Source organism: Centrocercus urophasianus, unplaced genomic scaffold (genome assembly GCF_019232065.1).
Source record: "Centrocercus urophasianus isolate 14NV4802_14NV808 unplaced genomic scaffold, USGS_Curo_1.0 seq_42, whole genome shotgun sequence".
In the NCBI taxonomy this organism is placed as follows: Eukaryota; Metazoa; Chordata; class Aves; order Galliformes; family Phasianidae; genus Centrocercus; species Centrocercus urophasianus.
Genome location: NW_024885000.1, coordinates 1,925,909 through 1,935,887, shown reverse-complemented (window position 1 = coordinate 1,935,887; position 9,979 = coordinate 1,925,909).

Genomic DNA, 9,979 nt, shown 5'->3' with positions numbered 1-9,979 from the left:
GGTTGTTTTCACTGCCTTACGTACGGCTGCTGCTGCTCCAGGGCTGTGCTGGTGACAAGGTGGGTATCAGGTGGGTGCTGAGCAGTGCCAACTGACAGCTGAGTGCTGCTCCAAAAAGGAGAACAGGTGCCACCCCTTCATGGAGCACAGGACTGATTCCTTCATCACTTGCAGAAGTGCAAATGCACAGCAGTCACTGTGCAGAGAGCAGTATGTACAGAAGTTAAGCTTTGAAGCAAGCTGCAAAGGCAGCAGCAGCCTGCTGGGTGAGCGCAGTGGGTGTATATCTGTGGAACTGGACATGCAGGTGTATATTGGCAGCAGCAATAACTGTCTGCATATGTAAATCTGCTCTTTGGGCCTTTGCTGGGGCTTCAGGTCGAGACATTTTGCAGTGGAGCACTGAAAACTACTTCATCCATGCTCCAGTTTGAGTGCTGGCAATGGAAGCTATAGGGGGTGCACAGCATAAGACCAGTAGGATTGGTATACAGATTATGGAAATAACTAACACTGCAAACAGAGCTCCATCAGAACGGACCAATTAGACATAACATGAGTTAAATTAGCCACTTGGTTTCCACTTCAGGCATGCCCTGCAGTCATAATGGCTGTGCCCAAGGAGGCTGTGGATGCCCCATCCCTGCAGGCATTCAAGGCCAGGCTGGATGTGGCTCTGGGCAGCCTGGTCTGCTGGTTGGTGACCCTGCCCATCTCAGGGGGATTGAAACCAGATGATCACTGTGGTCCTTTTCAACCCAGGCCATTCTAGGCTCACCCAAGGAAAACCCTCATCAGAGCTGCTCTGCACAGAGCTGTGCTGCCCTTCACCCCAGCATTGCCCTCACAGAGGCAAAGTGAGGAGATTGATGCTCTCCCCTTTTCTGTCCCTGCATCTTCTCCCAGCAGAAACGTCACCTCCATGTGCAAAGTCGTTCCAAGAACCCCTATTCCTCTTCCTGCTGCATCCTCAGCTCACACCTTCGTGTGACCAATGGACCGTTGTAGCTTGAAATCAAAATTAATTAAACCTTGTTTACCATTTTGAATTACTGAGCTAATGAATATCGTACCTCTGAGGCATCCATCTTGGTCAAACACATCGTGCCTCACAGCTGTTGTTTTGCTGCAGATTAGATTTGCTCTCGTTTCTATGAAGATGTCTACAAAGCAATAAACCCCGCACTTATCCGACTCAAAAAATAATTATAAAATCTTTATTAGCATCTGAGGAATCGGGTTCCCTACCTCTCACTTGGCAATAAAAGTTGATTTGCTCCATAGCTGCCTGATGGAACACTTGGGTGCTGGCTATTACTTACATCTATGGCTCCTCCTAAAAGATTACAGTCATCTCCTGTGAGCAAACATGCAGGTGTGTGAAATTGCACAGTGAGCACTCCTTTATAAATGCAATCTCTGCTGTTAAACATTACCTGCATACCTGTTACCTGAAATCAAGGAGCCTTGTTCCCTTTAACCTGGAGCACAGCAGTTCCCCACACGCTTGTGTTCATTTAAGAACCAATAAAGCACAAACATGTCGAATCACCCTGAAATGTTTTGCAGAATCAGAAGTCAGATTAGATCTTGCTTAAGCATCAAATGGAAATTGTTGTGTCCTCCAGAATCAATGTTACCCACGGGTCCCGGGATTTTTCACTTACATTTGATCATGCATTGTAATGAAGGTTTGTCATAACATTAAAATCTTCCCGACTGCATTTTCTGTATAATTTACTTTCCCCCCCCCTCTCTGTAGCAAAGAGATTTAAATTTAATTACTTGGAAAATAATGCACAGCTGCTTTTCTTGTCCTGTACTCCAAATTTACTCGCTGATGAACATCAGCCTGAAATATTTTGACTAATTACAGCCTTCCTAGAACCACTTCAGCTGCACTGCAATGCCTCCAAAGATGGGGGATGCCCAGCTGGCTCTCCCCTGTGATGACACCAACCCCAACCCCATGGCAGTGCCCACAAAGAAGCAGCCCTGGTTTACAAGGGCAGAGTTGCTCACCCAATGCTTTGGTTAAACTGCCTTATGCTCCATCTATTCTTCACACACCACTCTAATTCTAAGCACCAGTCTCTACAAAGCTATTTCATGTGATTGAACTGATCCACTCAAAACTTATCTCCCATCACTTCCCCAAACCCCACCAGCCCACCCACCACCATTAGGTGATATCACTGCACCCAACATGCACACCCTGAGCACTGCAGGGCCTCTGTGCTCCTGCAGCCCATCTGCAGGCCCAGCCCTGCCGATGGCATCGCTTGGATGGCACAAGCTCAGCTCACCTCTGCAAGCTGTGCTTTTCCCCTCGGATGCTCTGCCTGCTTCTGAAGCTTGACATCATTAATCAGAGAACCATATGGCTCTGCACAGTGCCTGTGGTCCCTTTGGTGTCCCTGCATGCAGCATAAAAAAAAATTTAAAAAACTGATTATTTAAATCTAATACACTGCTAATAAAGGGGCAGTGAGTTCAGCTGTGCAGTGTAACCCTCCCAGGGGATCTCCTTGCCCATTGCCCTGCGTTGGCCTCAGGACACGTGGCTGGAGATCAGCAGCATGGTGAGCCCCTGTCCTGGCAGTGCAAATGAGCTCTCATCCTGCACACAGATAATAAGAAGTGAAGAAGTCACCAAACAGCTCTGTGGACACTCACTTCCAGCCAAGGCTGCGGTCTGCAGTGCTGTGAATTTATGGGGTAGCTCAGCTCACTGCTAAAATTTTTATGAGCCACTCTCTTCCGAAAAAGCAATGAGGAAGGGCTCCCTGCAGCCAGGCCCTGCCCAGCACCGCGTCCTGGCTTCACTTTCAGGGTGCTCTGTTCACATCAGTGAGCACCTGAGCATGAGTGGAACTCATCACGTTGCTGTCAGCCCTGGGGAGCGTGAGGGCTGTGATTCACATCTCTGTGTTGGCTCGTCTACAATCAGTGCAGCCTGATGATCAGCTGATGACTTGGAGCCAGCACAACCCCACAACTTCCATGGCCAAAGCTGCAGCCTCACTGCATCCTTCATCGCCCTCAGCGCTGCTCCCAGAGCCCATAAGCCACATCCAGAGCTCAGCACACAGCTGCAGAGATAACTGTCTGCCTGCTGCCTCCCCCCACTGACCCTCATTTCCACATCCCTCTGTCCCTTAATTGCTTCATTCTCCTCCCAGCTCTCAGCCCTGTCAAACCCCGTGGTTCTGCTCCATACATCACAAGCTGCTCCTGCTCTTGAAAGATTTGCTCAAATGCCTTTTGCTGCTTTTGTATTGGAGATTTATGCAAAATTTATAAACAAAAAAGTCCTCAGCAGAAATCTCACTTTCTTTCTTTTTTCTTTTTTCTTCTTTTCTCTTCTAAAAATATTCAGAAGAGGGACTTGTGGAACATCAGGAATAATGAGTCAATCCGGCTAAACTTCAACAGCGAGGAGAAAAAAAAGAACCTCTTGAGAAGGGCAGATTGAGAAATGACTGCATTAAATATATTAAAAAAAAATAAAAGGAAAAGAGTGTGAAGCCTCCAAACTGATTCCATCCCTGCGTGGAGCTGCGGGGTGGGGGCAGGGAGATGTGCCAGGCTGGGTGCTGCTGCAGAGTACAGTGCTGCAGGGATGGCATGGAGCCTTCCTGCCCAGAGCAGGGCAAATCTGACTCATTTCCATGCAGGAGAGCTCGCTGCCACCCATCCCTGAGCACTGCATGTGCTGAGGTTGGTGCTGTTGCTCCCACGCTGCACACCAGCAGTGCCAGATGTGGTCCAGCCCCATGGTGGAACCAGACTTTAAACACTGGGAGATGCAAACGTGCACTGAATGGAATTCCCAGAAGCTCTGGTGTGCACTGATCTCATACCTCTCTGCAGCTCTCAGGGTTCAGGCACATGCAGGGATCCAGCCCTGGGATCTGGGTGGCTGTGCATCCCAACAAATCCTGCACTGGAGAGCCTTCAGCCAACATAAATCACCGCCACCGGTGGAGCTGTGCTGATTTGCACCACTCACAGACTTAAAATTTAATGGAAAACTTAAGCTGTCATTAGTTTTCAATGAAAGGCTTTTGCAGGGATGCAGCCATTCTCCACCTGCTGGGGTGCAGCAGGCTGTGACAAAGGGACCCAGGGATGCATCACAGCTCTGCAGCTGCTGTTCTCCTATCCCCACCTCTACCTTCCCCTTCAGCATCTTCTGCTGATGTGTCCCCTGCGATCCCTCTATCAGGAGAACAGTGATTTCCATGCAAATCTCATTAGTTACCTTCATCCTCTACTCTCCAGTGTAATTGACTTTCTGGGACCTTGACTGCATCCCCGCTGGCCTTCTGTTAGGCTGCATCTTCTGTTCAGTGTTGCCCTAGAAATGAAAGCAAAGAGCAATAATTTACAAGATATATGCATATACCTGTGTGTGCTTATGTGAAGACCAACACAAATACGTTTGCATACAGCAATGTGTTTGTTTTAACACCATAACAAATTGATCTCGACCCCGGGCAAGGACTGCTGTGTGCTGCTGGGGAAACCTCACGTGGATTTCTCTGGGAAGCAGCAGCATTCAGGAGAATTGCTGTGTGCAGGTAACACGAGGTCTGCCCCTGCCCACCAGTGATTCTGCCTGGTGCTCATCACACAGCACAGGATGCTTCATTCCGTAGCCATGTGATTTCCTTCCCAGTCGGTTGAGCCCAAATTAAAATCCTCGTGGTAAAAACTTCAGTCTTAAGCCCTTCTTGTAATGAGCTGAGTCCATTCACGGGGCAGTGGGTGCTCAGCACCCCCCATTCAGCACCACCAATGCTCTGCAAATGAGGAGAAGTGCTTTGGGCGCACAGGGCACAGGAGGGGGCACAGGACATCTTTGGAGTAATGCATAGAGAGCACAAATCTCATTAAGCTGTAATCACTGATGCGTCATGGAATTGTGCGTGAGGCAGCTACAGCACAGCTTGGTGAGTGCTACAGACAGTGCTGGAGCCAGAAGCACGTGTTGTGTGAGGAGGCCAAAAGCTCCTGGAATTCCCCCAGCTGGCCTGGGTTCAACGGGCCATTCAATAAAACAAATGACCCAGACCACCCGTGCATGAGCTACGATGCTCTCGAAGCATGGAGCGTCTGCAATTACGCAGAGCAGCGCTGTGCCTTAAAGCTGCTCTCCTGGAGGCATCCCAGTGGCTGAGCCCTGTCCATACAAACCACCCCGAGCTGATCTGCAGCTCAGACTCCTGCTTCTGACCCAAACACTCCCATTGTACCCAAAGCCATTAGAGATAATCAACTGGCATTAAAGGTCTGCAGTTCTCAGCCCTCGATTTGCTCCTCTGTCTGCAAAGTTTACTTGAGCTGGGGAAGACCCCTCTGCAGGGTGACCCTGTGCTGGTGAGCTGAGTGTGCAACGAGGGGCTGTGCCCCTGGGTGGGGGGATTGGGTCAGTGTGCAGTTTTGGGGAAGGGAGCAGTGATTTCCCTATCTGAAAGGTAGGGATATGAGGCAAAAATTCAAATTGATCAAAAAATGAAATATTCATAGGACATTATTCATTAAGATTCATCTTGCCAAGTGGGTGAAATGAGGCAAGGGAAGAAATTAGCTTGCTTGAGAGTGTCAGAGTGATTATGTGATTAAATTGCAATTTATAATTTCTCCTTAAAAAAAAAAAAAAAGAAAAGTTACTGCTTGATTTGTGTTCCTGCCCCTCTCTCATTTTTCACAGAGTCTCCTCCGTGTGTGTGATCAGTCAGTGAAGAGATGTCTGAAGGAAAAGCACTCCCATCTACAGGTGTGTGTGGGGCCTGTGGGTCCTGTCCTGTGCCCCCAAAGCCCCCAGGATGCCTTCTTCCCCCTGCTCAACACTTTGTGCTGATTGCTGGTGGTTTGAAACATAGAGATGCAGTATTATCTTGTGTTTTGGCTGATTAGCTGAGGCAGCCCATGAGCAGGCAGGGCTTGGCAGTGCTGTCACTCGGTTTGTTTGCCTGCTTTCAGGTTGATTTGGGAACACACTTACAGCACAGCAAAGCCCTGAGATGGCTTCTGTCTGCAGTGAGCGTGTGAGCCCCACTGAGGTGGGAACCCACAGCAGCTGAGCATCCCCCAATACTGCTGATACGGGCAGCAGAGTGATGGCACAGCATGGCCACGGTTGTGTCCCTGGGGTGCGTGCCATGCACAGGGCTGGGGGGACACAGGGCATTGCAGGCCTGGTCCCAGCTGACAGCACTGCTCCTGTGATTGCTGTCATTTAATCATTATGCTGAGTCCCAGGAGCATCCCACGCTTATTGAGCCCTGACAGAGGGATGTTTTCTGAAGGAGCCCGTGTCCCAGTACATGTTCCACATCTGTGAGCACAGCTGTGAGGAAAACAACACTGCCAGCCTGGGTGCTGCATCCTGGGGTATGGCAGAGTCAGAAGCAGAGCGTGGGGAAGGCACAGAGCTCAGGGAACTCAGCCCAATTCCACTGCTTTGAATCAGTTTACTTGGTAGTTTCTGCTTCACTTGCAAGACATCGTTATAATTACTTGGCATTGGCAAGCTATTACTCAGAGGTTCTGGGCTGGGGGAGCAGAAGACATGATTGTCTCATAAGCCTAATGAGCCATATTGATTACCAGAGGATAAGGACAGAGCTATAAACAGCCCGTATTCTTTATTTGTCTCGTTGTTAGATCTGTATTTGCAGCCCAGACCTGACAGTGAGTTATGGGGGCTGAGTGCCGTTACGCTGCTCCTCAGATAACGCAGAGTTTAGCATATGCATGGCCTCTGCTTGTAACCTAAATCAATTACGGATGGAAAGTGAACGTAGACCTGGCTGTGACTGCTGTCTCCATTTAAGACAGCGCTGGCTGAGGGCACAGCTCAGGAGTTATAGCACAAAGTGATCTTCACCACGGGGGCCCATGACAGCAGAGAGTATTTGAGGCGCGAGCAAGGGCCGCGTCGCTGCTTGGAAATACAGTGGCAGAAAACAGGAGCTGTGCTCCCTCCTCCATCCACGTTCACACAGCAGCCCACATTGCCTCACACCTCGGTGATCTCACGTGCAATGCACCAGAGGGCCCTGGAGATCTGAGGTGGGCACTACAGGAGGACCGGTCCCCCCCAGCATCCTCAGCCATGGCCACGTGTGGCTCCATCACCAGCTGCAGATCCTGCCCCAGAGCAGTGCTGTGCAGGGCAGCTCATGCTCTGCAGTGCTTCTGGGCCATTCCCTGTGACGAGAAAGGAGATTTCTGCAGCTCCCAGAGATGCTGTGTTGCGTTCTCTAACTGGCAAGCAGTCAGTGCTGTCACTGCTTACAGTCAGGTTAATCCCACACTTGAGATGTTCTTCATCTGGAAGCAGGTATATTTGATCACACAGGGATAAAAAAAAAAAGAAAGAAAATTAAATAGGAGCCCCGCGCAAATGAGAAATTATGCAAATCACCTTACAGATGAGCCTGCTGAAGTTTGTGGTTGCCATCCCATGTCTGGAATGCCAATCCCAAGCACTGCTAAGTGTGAGTAATGCCCTGCGCTCAGCGGAGCCTCCGGAGGAGCGCGTGGTGCTGCAGAGCCCCGGCACAGCGCTTTCTTTCTGCCTCATTGATCCCCATTAGGAAAGCCCTCGGCGCAGCGCTGCCCACTGAGAGCAGCACATTAACGTAACAACAGAGCTGGCACACGGGGAAGCGTCCGGTGCCAAGAGAGGCAGAGCCGGAGCTGCGGGGCTTTGGCAGCGTGGAGAGCTCGGGAATGCAGCAGCGAGGGATGAGGCAACGGCCAAAGGGTTTCTGCGGGCAGAGGATGCTCTGAGCATGAACCTGGGCACTGAGTGCCACTGATCTCACAGTTCTGCAAGTGCTCAAGCCCCGTTTTTCACCAAAAATACAATGAAGTGTGGAAAATACCGGCTGCTGTCCTGCACAAAAAGAAACAGCTCTGTGTCTGCATGGCAACTGAGGCTGCAAAGTGAGCACTCCTGCACCCGGTATCATTTGTCTGCTTGTGTTTCCACATAGACCATGGCTCAGCATTAGCAAATTGTTTGCCTTCAGTGGCAGATGTGAAGCTTCTGGTGCAGGGAACCTGCTTTGCAGGGGGGTTGGACTCAGTGTTCTCTGGAGGTCCCTTCCAACCCCTACAATTCTGTGATTCTGTGATTCTGTGCTCAGTGGCAGCCAAAGTGGGATGGAGTGCAGTGCTGTGTGCCCACCCCCCACCCCAATCACAGAGTTGCTGACCCCCAGCTGCAGCCCCTGACACCAGGTTTGCTCATCAGACCTCCAGATCTGCAGATCTGGGATCCAAATTCAACCCCTGGATGAAGTGAATGCTGCTCCTCTTTGGCAGGGCTGAGCCCAGAGCCACCTCCTGGCCTGCACCTCCCCTGCCCCAGCCAGGCTGGCAGCCCCGTGCAGAGCTGTGCAGTGGCTGAGCTGCTTTTCAATGCTTCCTCCTGTGTGTCTGCGTGTTAGCTTTAGTGCTGCTACGGTTACCGTGCTGTAGTGTGATTAATCAAGTGTCAGGATGCTTACAGCCCTGTATAGACAACTTTTATTAACTGCTATTTAAATTGAGATAGCTTTGCTGCTGTAATGGGTTCAGCCAAGCCTTCCCAAACCAACTCTGAGCTGTGCAGGGAGCCTGGCAGAGCCATCCTGTGTGGATCTCACAGAGCAAGGCCTTTTTTTTTTTTTTTTTTTGCCTATTTTAAATGCAGGAAGAGAGGCTTCAGACTGTAATGTAAAATAATAAATGAGTTTCCATGAGGGAGAAATAAAACAAATCTAACTGGCCTGCAGGAGTGCAGGGCTCAGCGCTCCCTGCTGCTCCAGGCATAGCAGGGGTGCAGCTGGAGATGGTGCCATGCTGAGCTGTGCCACGTTGTGCTGTGCTGTGTGGAGCTGTGCCACAATGAGTTGAGTCATGCTGTGCCACGTTGTGCTGTGCCACACTGTGCCATGCAACGCTGTGCCATGCTGTGCCGTGCTGGGCTGTGCTGTGCCATACTGTGCTGTGCTGTGCTGTGCTGTGCCACTTTGTGCTGTGCTGCGCCACTGGGCTGTGCCATGCTCTGCTGTGCCACAGTGAGCTGTGCCGTGCTGTGCCATACTGTGCCACGCTGTACTTTGCCATGCTGTGTCATGCTGTGCTGTGCCATGCCACTTTGTGCTATGCCACACTGTGCTGTGTTGTGCCACTGTGCTGTGCCACCCTATGCTGTGCCACAAGGAGCTGTGCCATGCTGGGCTGTGCTGTGCCACTGTGCTGTGCCATGCTGTGCTGTGCCATGTTAAGCTGTGCCATGCTGTGTCACACTGTGCTGTACCACACTGTGCTTTGCTGTGCCATGCAGAGCCGTGCAATCAGGCCGGGATGGCATTTGGGATGTAGCTATATTGCATGCAAGAACACCAGAATGTTAATGCTTTCCTCTCTGGTGTTCTGTAGTGCTTATCTTATATACACCATGTAGAAGGTCTAAAATTGCACAACCTGTAATTGGGCACGGAGATAAGCTCAGATTGATGAGCAGAGATAAGCTCTTCTGCTGCAGCCCTGCTGTTATCTGACAGTCGTGGGCAGTGGCAGTGGCTGCACTGTGTGGCTCATTGATGTGGCACAGGGAACCCATGTGAACTATCACTATCCATCCCCATCCCCAGAACTGGAGAAAAAAAAGGAGGTCCAGGCGTTCCAAAAGCTGGCACAGATCAGTTTGCAGTGCTTTAGAAATAACCAAAGGACCTACACAGTCCGTCCCTACACGGCACGATGGAAGTGAGTAGTGGGAAACGGGAGGAACGACAGGAGGAGGTGCCACGGAGAAACAGATCGGTCAAAACACGAAGAGTTCAAATACGCAAAGAAAAACCGCTGCGCGAAAGAGAACGGGCCGGGACCGCCGCGGCGCTCCGGAGCGCTGAGAATCCGCGCTCGGGAGGAGCTGCAGGAGAGGGCGGCGGCCGCGCGGGGGCGCTGCGGAGCC